The 14373-nt window shown below is 42.5% G+C and overlaps 1 protein-coding gene across 2 annotated transcripts in view; it reads left to right on the forward strand.

The window, feature by feature from the left end:
- The window catches only part of PARN (poly(A)-specific ribonuclease), a 287911-nt gene that overhangs the window by 184998 nt on the left and 88540 nt on the right, over positions 1 to 14373 (forward strand). The gene's annotated exons all lie outside the window — the stretch shown is intronic.

Consider the following 14373-nt stretch of genomic DNA (forward strand, 5'->3'; position numbering starts at 1 on the left):
TAAGGTCAAAGAGGGCACTATTTTCAATATAAAGCCAAGATCATAGGGACATGGCCTCAAACTAACGAGAGAGAGAGAGACTCATGGTTAGTGTTTGGCTAAAGCCATTTATTATCAATCAACTGCGTTTACTCTTTAAATCATAATGGCAACAAACTACACAAATGACCCTGACCAAAAGTTTACATACCCCAGTTCTTAATACCATGTATTGCCCTTTTTAACATCAATGACAGGTTGAAGACTTGTGGTATTTGTGGGTGAGACTCTTTATCTTAGATGGTAAAGCTGCCCATTCCTCTTGGCAAAAAGCCTCCGGTTCCTGTAAATTCTTGGGCTGTCTTGCATGAACTGCACATTGAGATCTACCCAGAGTGGCCCAATGATATTGAGGTCAGGAGACTGAGATGGCCACTCCAGAACCTTCACTTTATTCTGCTGTAGCCAATGACAGGTCGACTTGGCCTTGTGTTTTGGATCATTGTCATGTTGGAATGTCCAATACGTCCCATTTGCAGCTTCCTGGCTGATGAATGCAAATGTTCCTCCAGTATCTTTTGATAACATACTGCATTCATCTTGCCAACAATTTTGACCAAATTTCCTGTGCCCTTGTAGCTCACACATACCCCAAAACATCAGCGATCCACCTCCATACCTTTTCACCATAGGCCTTGTTAATTTTTGGTCTCATCGCTCTAAATGACTTTGTGCCAGGTTTGAGGCTTGTCTCTGTTCTGGTTGGCATATTGTAAGCGGGACACTTTGTGACATTTACGTAGTAATGGCTTTCTTCTGGCAACTTAACCATGCGGCCCATCTTTCTTCAAGTGCCTCCTTATTGTTCATCTTGAAACGGCCACACCACATGTTTTCGGAGTCCTGTATTTCACCTGAAGTTATTTGTGGGTTTTCCTTTGCATTCTAAAAAAATTTCCTGGCAGTTGTGGCTGAAATATTAGTTGGTCTACCTGACTGTGGTTTGGTTTCAACAGAACCTCTCATTTTCCACTTGATCGTTGTTTGAAAACTGCTGATTGGCATTCTCAATACCTTGGATATCTTTTTATATCCCTTTCCTGTTTTATACAGTTGAACTACCTTTTCCCACAGATCCTTTGACAATTCTTTTGCTTTCCCCATGACTCAGAATCCAGAAACGTCAGTGCAGCACTGGATGAAAGATGCAAGGGTCTGTCAGGAGTCCAGGGTGCTTAAACTTTTTCTTTTTTTTTTATTTTACGTCTTATTTTTACACTTTCCTTTAAAAAAAAAAAAAAAAAAAAACTTGTATTCCTATTACAAGGAATGCAAAAACATCCCTTGTAATAGGGGGGAAAAAAAGCATGACCGGACCTCTTAAATGTGAGATCTGGGGTCAAAAACAGATCTCACGTTTTACACACAAAAAAAAAAAAAAAAAAACCTGAAAGACCATTTGGTGGAAGTGACGTTTTACGTCGCTTCCGCCATCCAATGTTATGGAGCCGAGTGGGGGCCATCTTTCCCTCACTCGGTTTTAGACCTGTCAGGGGAGAGGACGTGATGGTCTCCGCCACCACCAACAGCTCCGGTAAGCGGCGGAGACGACTGGAAGGGGGGCGGGAGGGGAGCCCTCTTCTTCCCTTGATTAAAATTGATCTTGCGGAGAATCTGCCACAGAGACCACTTTATCAGAAAGCTGACCGCCCGCTGTTGAAGATAATGGGGTTATGTAGGCTGTCTGCTGCCATAACGGTATTCCACTTCAAACAGCCAAAAGTACGACGGCAGGCGGTCTAGAAGTGGTTAGACACAATTTCTGCTCACAGCGTCTGCATTGTGTGTTCCCTAATTTGTAGCAAAATTTGATGCCACTTGTTGCTCCATTGCACTGTGACCCTACCAAACACTGACTACGTTTGACTGCCCGCAGCAGGTTTACCCTGATGGTCAGGTGTACTCCACGCTAGGTGGCGCTTCTCGACATATTTGGATAGCCTTGTGCACATGCGCGCACCTGACCCATGTTGCCGTTGATATCACACCACTCGCCAAAATTTTTAGACACACCTCATAGATCTATACACAAAACAAAATCGTGTATTAAAAGCCTCGATTGGACCACTTGGTCTTTATTTTTTATTTTTTTTTATGCCATCACTTTTCTATGTTAAGGTTTTTATTTAACATTTAAAATACATACATTGGAGCTGGTTTACCCTCTAAAGGATTTGTATTTCCTTCAGTATGGTCATGAAACTGAAAAGGGGCCTGGCGGGGTGTAGTACTACCTTTATGGCCCATACACACGATCAGAAAATTGTACGAAAAATACTGCTTTCAAAACAGTTGTACGATAATCTGATCATTTGTACACTGCTTTTGAGAGCTCATCGCAATTAGAAAATTGGCAATACTGTAAGTAGTATTAAAGATTAACATTTTCAAGGTCTAGAAAGAAGTCTGGTGAAAGGGTCTGTTGGGAGCTGATGGGTAGTCTTCCTATCTTGTGACCACTAACAATCAGTGGTCATATGATCAAGCCACTCATCCTGCCACTGGGCATAAAGACCCAGTCAAGGGGTTGCCGTGGCTGGGCATGGGAGGGGTTTAATCTCAGGGAAAGTAGCTGCAAAATGTGAGAGTTTAAAGCTGTTCTGAAAGCTGAAGGTTTTTTAACCTTCATGCATGAATGTACAAAACCTGTGCAGCCCCTTCAACATCCCAATCCTTGAGCTCCCTCAAATCCAGCGATGGTCACAATAGCCTCGGCTGTCCTGTGACTTTCCCTTTTTGACTGAGACAACAGCAGGTGAGGAAATGTGGAGAGAATGGGGGGGGCGGGCCTGAGCCGTGGCTCTGTCTTTTGGATGCGTACAGCAGAAGCTCAGGAGCAAGCATGCAGCAGTGCCCCCAGGGCCTGCGACTTTCTCTGGGGGTACTGCTTGAGGGTGAGGAGCCAGGAGTGCCAGTGGGGGACCCCAAAAGAAGAGGATTAAAGCTGCTGTGTGCAAAACCACTGTACAGAGCAGGAAAGTATAATATGTTTGTTTTAACAAAAAATGAAGCTTTAAAACCACTTAAACATACTAACTGGAAAACAGCTGGGAGCACTTTTTTTTTATTTAAAAAAAAAAAAAAAATCACTGACGGCAACAGTGAAGGAGGGAGGGGGCCACACACAGGCAGTAAATCGGTCGTTTGACATACTCGCAATGTATTCTTACAGAATGAGACTCTGTTCCTGTACTTTGTGGAGGAGTTCATGGCTTTTTTTTTTTCCCATACCATGTGGATGTTTTGGCTAAATCACACATGTAATGCTCACAGCTCCTGGCAGACTTTTACACCAAGATGAGTAAGAAATAGAAATGGAGCCGTAGTGCTTGGCTTGTTTGCTAGCATGAAGTTGCCTAAAATTTGTTTAAAATGTGCACTTGTCTGATCCTTATCTAGCCTTTAAAGACATCACAATACCTTTTTATTATCTTGCTTGTCTACAAACATTTCAGATTAAATTCAAAGAGCTTGCTGTGTAAATTTGCAGCTTTCATTGCCTCTTTAACTGATGCTATGGTATTCAGGGTAAGCTTAAAATGATTTTATTTATTTTTTTAAGTAAAAAATATTCCTTTACAAACCTGTTATACTTGCCTGCTCGGTGCAGCGGTTTTGCACAGAGCAGCCCCAATCGTTTGGGGGAAAAGGGGTGGTAAAAATGTAGGTTTAGAGTCTTTAAGCGCACAATCACTATTCTTGCAGTGCAGCATAGTCTGCTTTTGGCTAGAGAATTAACAGCCCACTGACTAACATCTGTTCTGTCCTCCAGTAAGTAAGCGCCCTGTGTTAGATTGTGCAGTGCAGTAATCTGTCATTTTGATTGTCTTCCAGTTCTGCCTCTTCGCCTCCCAGTCTGAATTCTAACGTACATGAGATGGCAAGATGCTGGTTTGAAATCCAGATCTAGGTAACCTTTAGGCCACTTTCACACTGAGGCACTTTACAGGCATTTTAGCGCTAAAAATCGTGCCTGCAAAGCGCCTTGCCTGTCACTCCAGTGTGAAAGCCTGAGTGTTTTCACACTGGAGCGGTGCGCTTGCAGGATGCTAGAAAAAGTCCTGCAAGCAGCATCTTTGGGGTGGTTTAGGAGCGGTGTACTGCCCCTGCCCATTGAAATGAATGGGCAGTGCTTCGGCAGCGACGCTACCCAGGCGGTATTCACCCCTTCAGCTGCTAGCGAGGGTTAAAAGTGCCCCACTAGTGGCCGAAAAGTGTCAGTAAAGCGCCGCTTTACCACAGACGCTCTCACCGCCCCAGTGTGAAAGTAGCCTTACGTTTACTGTTTCAGTGCAGTTACATGCCAAGACCAGACACACTTTTTGTGGTGACGCATCACACAGGTAGATAATGGTCAGGGCCTTGCCAATGCTTCCCCCTGGCTACGCTTGTGCTGCTTTTCCTTCACTGGTAGAGAGGAGCAAGAGGCAAAGCAGTGCTGGATGCAGGGTGGGACTGGGAGCTGCTTTAGTTAACTTTGCAAGTTAACTAGCAGGTGATTGGTTGCTAGGCGGTCCTAGCAACCAATCATCAGTTTGTTGACTTAAAATTTCAACTAAAGCAGCTTCCGATCCCACCCTCCATCCATCACCGTGGAGCCTCAACTCCTGACATGTACAAGCACTGTAAGGTAGGAGAGAGCTACCTATAGCTGTTTTGGGAGCGACAGGGGAAACGGCTATAGCGGGGAGGACACTACTGGCGGAGAAACAGGATCATGCTATGCGAAAGGGGGGTGGGGGGCGCACGGAGGAGCGGACACTACTGGGGGGGGGGGGGGGGGGCGCGTGCAGAGAGTACACTACTGTGGGGGGGGGGTAGTGAAGAGGACATTGCTATGGGGTGGCAGAGGGCACTACGGGGGGGCACGACACGCAGAGGAATCTATAGTGGGGGGTTATGGGACTGCAGAGGACACTGTTACTGTTGGGGTGGGGGGGGGTTCAGAGGACACTTCTTTTGGGGGGGTCAGGAGGAACGCACTACCATGTGTGGGATGTTCAGGGGACACTGGGGGGGGGGGTGGGCAGGATGTGAATGGCAGGATACTACAGTGGTTCCGTGGGGGGGGGAGTGATCTCAAGAGGGGCAGAAGACACTACTTATTTTTTTTAAGAGCGGTGCCAATGCCCCAAGTTCCCTCCTGCCAGGGATCTTTGATTTTACTACATGTTGCCCAGTTAGATCTTCACTTCTGAAAGGTTGCCTACCCCTGCTATAGATGGCTCAAAATATGGCTGGTTTAGCAGCTTATTAGAAATTGATCAAACAATTGATTTCTGTGAAATGGGCTTGTTGGAAAAAATTTCTTGATCAGCGGCTGTGTTCGGACACCATAGAGTCCCCTCTGTCAGTGGGGAGAGTTCCTCCGTTTACCTTGACTGTGATGGAGGAATTAGTTCATTTTCGTTCACACTGGCAGTGGTGTTGCTCATGGCCGTCTTTAATATTGATTGGACCCTGGGCAAAAATTTTCTTGGGGCCCCCCCCCATGCAATTTTGCTCTCCAACTGCTCTGAGACATAAAATAAATAGCAGCTAGACTTAAAATCAGTTTACTGTATCAGATCAGGCAGCGATAGCGAGCCAGAGGTTACAGCATATCATTACCGCTTACTGACTGGTTGCTAGAGGTTACAGCACATGATTTCTGCTTGTTGATTGGTTGCTAGAGATTACTGTACAGTAATACTGCTCACTGATAGGGCAGAGCTGGGCAGCATTAATAGCAGCACTTCACACTGAGATATCGGGACACGGCACAGGACTAAAACTTCAAGGAACAAGGGAATTTAAACTGGGATAGTTGGCAAGTATGAGGCAGCTGCTTTGGGCCCCACAACAATGACAGGGCCCAGGGCAGCTGCCCCTTTTGCCCTGCCTTAAAGACGGCCCTGGTGTTGCTTTCCCTGAAAGAAATAGACTTGTCTGTACTGTCATTTTGTCTAAAATATAATAAGGAATGTGCTGGCTTAGACCAGTAAAGATCTATATTATGCTTCTTGGAAAATGTTCCTTATCTTGCAGAGATTTTATTGAGCTAAGCATGACATTTTAAACTGTAAGCCTGTTACAGGATAAGCATTCCATAAATGTATAAAATGTTTTTGCAGCCTGTGCTTAATGCACAAGGAAAGCTTTGTTTTGGCTGGATAGTGACGGTTTTAAAAGACTAAAGAAGCTGGTGATTTATTAGAGATTTTCCATGGGATATAGGGTCATCTAAGCAGATATTCAGATGTCTGTGGAGCTGGTAAGTGAGTGAGTTTAATTGGTATGTTAATGCATACAGCTCTATGCCAAGAGGGTGGCTGTATGGATTCAGGAACTTGCATGGCTGTGTAGCAAGAACAGGCTTAAAATGTATGTCCATTGTTAATCTCCACTAGCAATTTATTTTTAAATGGCATTTTTTTTCTATTGGTAACACTAAGCATTCCTGTTTTCTTGCTTTCATTCAGATTTTTGGTGGTGTGTATTATGTGATTATACATAAAAGGCTTCGTATTTTGTCCCATTCTTCATAATATAAAGGCTAAGTCCACCTTTTGCAACATATTACACCCATTTTTAGGGTGTAACATGTTAAGCAACTCTACCCCCTAAAAATCCCCTCTGACCTTGTGTCAAATAACTCTCCAGCTGAAAGCTCACACCTAGGTATGGGCTGGGAGCAAGGGGAAGAGTTTGTCGAAGCTTGGCACTGCACCCATGATCCCTTGATTGTGGGTGCAATGCTTTGAAGGCTTCTGTGAAAAAATGCATTTTTTTTCTCCTGCCTTTTGATATGATTATAAAGTAGTTGGGGTGTGTGTGTGTGTGTGTGTGTGTGTGTGTGTGTGTGTGTGTGTGTGTGTATATGTATATATGAATGTATGTGTGAGATATAGATAGATATAATATATTTTTCTATTTACAGTATACTTGACCTGCTAGTTTTGCACAGAGCAGCCCCAATCCTCCTTTTCTGGGGTACCCCCGCTTGTGCTCCAGGCCACTCCTCGCCCCTGAGCCGCCTAGTCTCCGTCTATTGACACAGACCAGGCAATTAGGCCCTGACCCCAGCTCCCTTGTCATGGCATTTCATTGATGGCAGCAGGAGCCAATGGCTGCCGCTGCTATTAATCTGCCCAGGGAGGAGGGAGACCGTGGTGAGAGCACATCTCTGGATCAGATTGGGCACTAAGTATAAGGGGGGCTCCTGCAGCACAGAAGGTTTTTTACCTCCTGTATAGAATGCATTAATGTGAAAAAAAAAAAAAAAAAAAACCTTGAGGCTTTAGAACCACAGCTGCTGTCAAAATAAAATGGCCACAGTGGGAGATTAGTCTATCTGCACTGTACTTGCACAAATATTACATCTGCTGTTATCCTTTGCACTGCTCTTCTGCACATATTGCCCACTAAAATAGTACTTCAGCATTGTTTGTAATACCCTTATTTTACATTCAGCAAATTACTTTGTGAACCATTCCTCTTTGTGCAAATATAATCGCATTTATTCCTTTAACTTGTGCGCCACAAAAATATCTGGACTGCACTGAGTTTGGTTAATTTCAAAGAAGTTTCAATCCTGAACCCTATTGAAATCAATGGGAGGTGAGTTTGTCAAAATAAAATGGCCCATTTTCTGGTTTAATGGGCATGGTGTTAAAAAAACAAAAAAACAAAAACGTGGGAGAGGGCTTGACCACTGCCCTTGGGTCATGTGCTGAATTTTTCAACCATTCAGTGCAGCTGGGTGTTTTAAATTTTTTTTTTTAATTGCTTGCAAACGACTGGAGTGTTTTGTCAGCGACAACTGTCAAACAAGAAGCATGCAGCAAGAATGAAAAAGTCAGTCCACCACCGCCCAAAATGCATACCAGACCATTTGAGTCTCATGTTAATTTTCAGGTGGACTCCATGGAAATAAAATAAGAGGAGAGTACTGTGAGGTCTCCATAAGAATCCAGACCCTTAATCTGAGTATGCAGCCTGGCTCGCCAGGAAAGGCTAGGGGGGATACATACATACATACATACATACATACAGACTTAACCATGTTGGTGTCTTGCCAAGGGTGAGGGCAGTTGTTTAAAGCATCTTGTTCCCATGTTGGTGACTACAGGGGCCTAGAAATGGATACCCCAACATTTGAAAAGTCCTTTGTTTAAAAAAAAAAAAAAAAAGTCCCTTGTAAATCTGTCAATCGTGTCACAAAAACGAAACGCTTTGTGTCCCACTTGTGTCACAGCCGCCAGCACTGCCCAAGTCTCTCTACTGGTGCACTTCTGGCATGTGGGATAAACATGACGACGTTTCTTATAGTGACCCACCCTTTTTGTTTTGTATTTTTTTTTTTCTTCTCTATTGCAGAAATACTTTTTGAATGGGTAGAATTTCTATCGGATAGCAGAAGTATCTTTTTATTTTTTGAAGCTTAAGTTTTTAGTCTGTTTTCTAGTGAAAAAAAAAAAGCAGCTTTAAGGGGTTGTAAACCTGTGGAAGCTGTACCCATAGGTAGGCCTAGAATAAGGCTTACCTATAGGTACTGTTAATCTCCTAAACATGTGCCGTTTAGGAGTTATTTTACTGTGTTTTGCGCCAATGTCATCAGTGCATGCGCTGTGAAGAAACTGCCCCCTGTGCTGTTTCTTCATGAGCAAGTGGCATGGCTGGCGGCTCCTGTGCGCATGCGCTGGAGTGACGTCACACAGCTCCGGCCAGTCACAGAGCCAGAGTCCGTGACCCTGGAAGGAAGAGGGGCGAACATGGATGCGACCTGCAGCGGGGACAGAGCGGGTTTCGTTTTGCAGGCAAGTGTCACATAATGTGCTAGTATGCAATGCATACTAGCACTTAATGCTTTTACTTTGCAGGGGCAAAGGAAGAACCCATTCGGGTTTACTTCCACTTTAAGGGACAATGATTACCTTCACCAGTGTGAAGCGTCTTCTGTGCTGCTGTCTGCTGTTTTGGTTAAATCCGAAGTCCTCTTCTCCCCTGCATTTACACAACTGGTAATATTCCAGTGTTGCAGGGTTGACAGAACGGTCAAAGACTATTGTCAAGAGTGCCCACTTCTTCTGCCCTTCCCTCCTCCATTCAAAGAAGCTGCTCTATAGATTCTGTTAATTAAAAAAAAAAAAAAAAGATTATGAATGGAGAATGGCTTTAAGCAATGTGACAAGCATGATGCTTTTTTCACAGGTGCCTCCGGGATGTGAATAGCTCTTTAGTCAGCAGGACATGCAAAGTTTTCTCTGAAAACACATCTCTGACAGGATTTTAAGTGGTAACGTGGTGGTGGGTTTTTCCAGTCTAAACGAGCAGCTCTACATTTGTGACAGATACCTAGACCTGACAAATAAAAAGAAAATAAACTTGGTGATAGGGAAAATATTTGCTTAAGGCATTTTTAAGCCAAAGAAAGCACCATTATTAGATGTTCATATACTGTGATTGCTTAAATGAAGTACAGTAGAAAAAAAAAATCTCTTGGTTACTGAGCAAATTTAAACCAGCTGGATCAGCTCTCTGTATGCAAAGGCCTTGGCAATTGCAGAAGTGGTGAACTTTGTAGTGATTTTGAGAATCTGTACCTTAAACTCTATCTCTCTATCTCCTGTTTTTGTTTTGTTTTTTTTTGTTTTTTTTTTTTTTTTTTAAAAGCTGATCTTCATTTTTAGATTGTGTAACTAGTTTGTTTGGGCTAAGCTGGCCTAAATGTGTACAACGGCTGGATGTACTTTATAGCAGTGGTGCTCGGTCATTTATAGAAAACTTTATCAATAAATACAAAGGTTCCCCTAATTCGCTGAGTCAGAGGCTGGCTGATGTCACAATCTCCGTGTATTCATTGATGGAATACAAAGCGTTGCTCAGTCGATTCTATTTTGTTCTGGTTGTTAGACAGGAAGGTCTTGACTCGCACCTGGAACACAGTGCTATATACTGTATGTAGCCTCTGCCACATAGTTTATACAGCATACTCAGCGGCCGCACACATTAAGGGAAATAGTTTGTTTGGGCCAGCTTGGCCCAAACCATCTATTAAATCTGATCTCCAACTTTAGTTTCAGTTTTAAATTCTATACTCCTTTCAAGCATTCTTAGTTCGGGATATTGAGTGCTAAACATTAAATCAGATGGCTCAGAAGTTTTAAACTGCGATCTGTCTCCACATTGATTATTTCTCCTTTCCTGTTCATGTCAAGTGGGCAATTTTAAATGGAGAGGGTTAAAGCGGATGTAAACCCTCACATATACCCAGTGAAGTGAACGGCCTCAGATGATGCACAAAGATGAAACCAATCTCCCTACATAAGTTTTATATGTCAATCTGTCTTTAACTTGCTATTTTCTTTAGCAAGTGCACATCGTGTTAAAGATTTTCTCTTCCTGTTCAGCACTGGAAGTGAAGTGTGGGCATACCCTGTGTGACAGCTGATTAGAACAAAGACGCACACACGCCCCCACTCCACATAGGCAAAGGTAGGAATGTGTAAATCTGTGCTGTGAATAGACCAGCACCCTGCTAATCTATTTATAGCACCCACCCTGACACATTTCAGGCTGGTTTTATCTCGGTTGTTTGAGAATTTGTCAGAAGTTATGCTGATAACAGAAGAACGAAGCAGCAGAAAGACATGGGGCTTTGGATAGAGATGAAAACACTGCCAATATATGTGCTTGGGTCAAATTTCATGAATCTGGTTTACAGCCACTTTACTCTCCCTAGCAAATGGCAGTAAAATGTGGACAAAGGTTCTAAACCTACTTTATCCTTGACTAGTTCCTTTACTTATTGAATAAGACCCCCTAGAGTTTTAGGGGTCCAGATACCTCTGAGGGTTCACACAGATCTTTTTAAGAGGCCATTTAAAAAGACCTGCTTTGTGTTGTGGTTTGGCTGCTTGAGAAGTACATTGCATCTGCTTTGGACAAGATCCTACCAAGATTCTTTGTATTGTACTTGGCTAAACTGCCAAGTGAGCAGAGAAGGATTCCTGCCTAATGAACCATAGGTGCAGCGGGCTTATAAAGGATGCATTCACAAAAATGAATAGGCCCAAGGAAAAAAAAATTAGAGGTGGAGGATGTTAAAAATGATCTAGTGATCTCTCTTCCTGGAGAGTAATAGATTGTAGACCTCTCCCAAGTGTATACACAGCAATTGCTCCATAAATACAGGCTTGTTGCAATACTCCAATTTACTTTTTTGTAGTAGAAGGAATTGCAGTGAGCTCTGTGTTAGGGTTGTGTTTTTTTTTTTTTTTTTTTTGTTTTTTTTTTTTTGTTTTTGTTTTTTTTTGGGCAATCACTTTTTTTGTCATAATGCATATCTAAACTGGGGGAAAAAGCTTTGTTATGTAATGCCAGATTCCACTATTCATCTCTTTGTAAACTGTGTTGCAATGTTGCATAATGCCTTGGAGAAGGTAGGCACAGAGCCAATGGCACAGATTTGATTCCACCGTCTTAAAAGGGACTTTGCACAAAATAAACCATTATTTTTAAATAAGAATTCAAGTGATTTTTGATGCGTCTGTGTATTTATTGTACACAGTATGTATAGAAACCGGAGAGAATCTATTTTTTAGAGTGAGCAAAAAATCTTTCCTAACTTGTTGACTAACATATTCTTATTTTTACATGTTCTTTTTTTTTTTTTGTACATGCATAATCATGCAAAGTTAACGAAGTATAAAATTATTACATGCATTTGTACACCTTTCCTCAACCCAACCTTGTCCCCAAGTGTCACAAAAAGGCCTGTCCTGTTGTATTATGCCCATTCTGTTATTCAGATGCTTGAATCCATGGGCACCAAACCTGGTCAGTTTTAGCTGATCGACCCTGGTTTATACAGTGGGGAAAATACATTTTTTGACTTACAAAGAAATGAAGGGTCTATAATTTGTATCATGGGTGGATTTTAAATGAGAGAGACAGGATATCAACCAAAAATCCAGAATAAATACAAGTGTTTTATAAATTGAGTTACAGTTCACTGAGTAAAATGAGTATTTGATGCCCAAGCAAAACATTACTTCGAGAAACCTTTGTTGGCACTTGGCAAGCACAAAGGTAAGATGTTTGTTCTAGTTGGTTACCAGATTTTCACACATCTCAGGAGGGCTTTTGGTCCACTCTTTTACAGATCTTTTCTAAATCCTTAAGGTTTCTTGGCTGTCGCTTGGCAAATTTTCTATAGACCATTTTCATAACCTTAATGTACTTCTTCTTGAGCCCTTCATTTGTTGCCTTGGCAGTATGTTTTGGGTCATTGTTATGCTGAAGGACCCATCCATGACCTATCTTCAGTGTTCCGGCTGAAGGAAGAAGGTTCTCAGATTTTACAATACATGGCCCCGTCCATTGTCCCCTCAATGTGGCAAAGTCGTTTATCTTTATCTTTAGCAGAGAAACCGCCACAAAGCATAATGTTCAATCTCCATGCTTGACTCTAGGGAATGGTGTTCTTGGGGTCACAGTCGCCATTTTTCTTTCTCCAAACACGGCAAGTCCCCATTCTCAAGAAGGAACATCTACAGTCATGCCAATGAACATGTAAATGATTCATTGTAGGATTGGGAGTAAGTGCTGTGGTCAGATGAGACCAAAATTGAGCTATTTGGCCTTGACTCGACTAGCCGTGTTTGGAGGAAGAAAAATGCTGACTGACCCTAAGAACACAATCTCTACAGTCAAGCATGGACTACATACCGCTAAGGCTATAAAGCCATGGCTCAGGAGGAAGCACATTAAGGCTATGGAGTAGCCTAGTCTGTCTCCAGACCCTAACCCCTTCACGCCTAAGCCTTTCTGACATTTGTTGCTTACAAGTTAAAATCTGTATCTCTTGCTAGAAAATTACTTGGGAACATCCCCCCCCCCAAAAAAAAAAGGTGTCTGTGTGTGTCATTTTTAGTAGAGATCCTAGAGAATAAAATGGTGATTGTTGCAATATATTTTTTTTATGTCACACTATTTGCGCAGCAGTCTTTCAAATGCAGTTTTTTGGGGAAAAGTACTTTATGAATTAAAAACAAAACAGTCAAGTTAGCACAATTTTTGTATAATTATCAGGAACCATGAATCAGACAGACGGAAGTATAGTTAAATCACACTTTAATAATAATAATAATAAAAAAAATAAACAGAGTAAATGTAGTCAAAACAAGCCAGAGTTCAGTAACCGGATTGGGGAGTCAGAGATAAACGTAGTGGTACAGCAAGCAGAATCAGGAGCCAGAAGGAATGTCAGCCGAGCAAGTCTTCAACAGGAATGCAGGAGAAAGTCTGTGATGTTGACAGAGGCGAAGTCAGAGATCAATTGAGCTAGACGACTTTAAGTAGGCAGGACTGATGAGCAGAATCAACAGCTGGGTAACTGTGGCGAGAGATGGGAGCTGGCAATTAGCCGACAGCTGAGCGGGCAGCTCAGAAGGAAGGGTTCATGAAAGATGTTACGCCGAGTAAATAGATACCCAACATGTCATGCTTTAAAATTGCTCACACTCGTGGAATGGTGACAAACGACGGTATTTTTTGACTGTTAACAGTTTAGAGTTACAGGAGGTCTAATGCTAAAATTGCTCTCGCTCTAACTTTCATGGCGATCTCACATGTGTGATTTGAACAGTGTTTTACATTTGCAGGTGTAACTTGGGTATGCGTTCGCTTCTGCGTGCGAGCATGGAGGGATGGAGTGCATTAAACAATTTTTTTTTTTTCTGTCACTTTAAATTATTATTATTTTTATCACATTTATTGTAAACATCCCTTGTGACAGTAATAGGCAGTGAAAGGTGCTCTTTATGGAGGTATCTGGGGTCTATAAGACACCAAATACCTCCTTTGCACTTTAAAGTGTTCAAAACACCAAGTTTGGCTGTTTTGAATACCGACCTTTTTTTTTTTTTTTTTTTTTATCTGGCGCCTTCAAGGCTTCAGTTAACTGGAAGTGATAGCATGACATCGCTTCTGGGTTACTAGACCTGAGAACCGATCAAAGCCAGTTCCAACTTTGTTCGGGTCTCCGGCCAGGCTGGGCCTCCTGGTGGGACGTGAGTTGCAGAAGCTCCTCCCCTCCCACTGCTTGTAATAACAGCCAAGCGGCTGATTATTACAAACAGTACAACCATTTTTAAGCCGAAGTCTGCATATTTGCGTTAGGTCGGTGTCAAGGGGTTAATCCTATAGAAAAATAATGGAGGAAGCTGAAACCTCGAGTTGCCAAAAACCTTACAGATTTAGACGATCTGTAAAGAGTAGACCAAAAGCCCTCCTGAGATGTGTGCAAACCTGGTCACCAACTACAAGAAATGTTTTACCTCAGTACTTGGT

This window comes from Aquarana catesbeiana, linkage group LG06 (genome assembly GCF_042186555.1).
Source record: "Aquarana catesbeiana isolate 2022-GZ linkage group LG06, ASM4218655v1, whole genome shotgun sequence".
In the NCBI taxonomy this organism is placed as follows: Eukaryota; Metazoa; Chordata; class Amphibia; order Anura; family Ranidae; genus Aquarana; species Aquarana catesbeiana.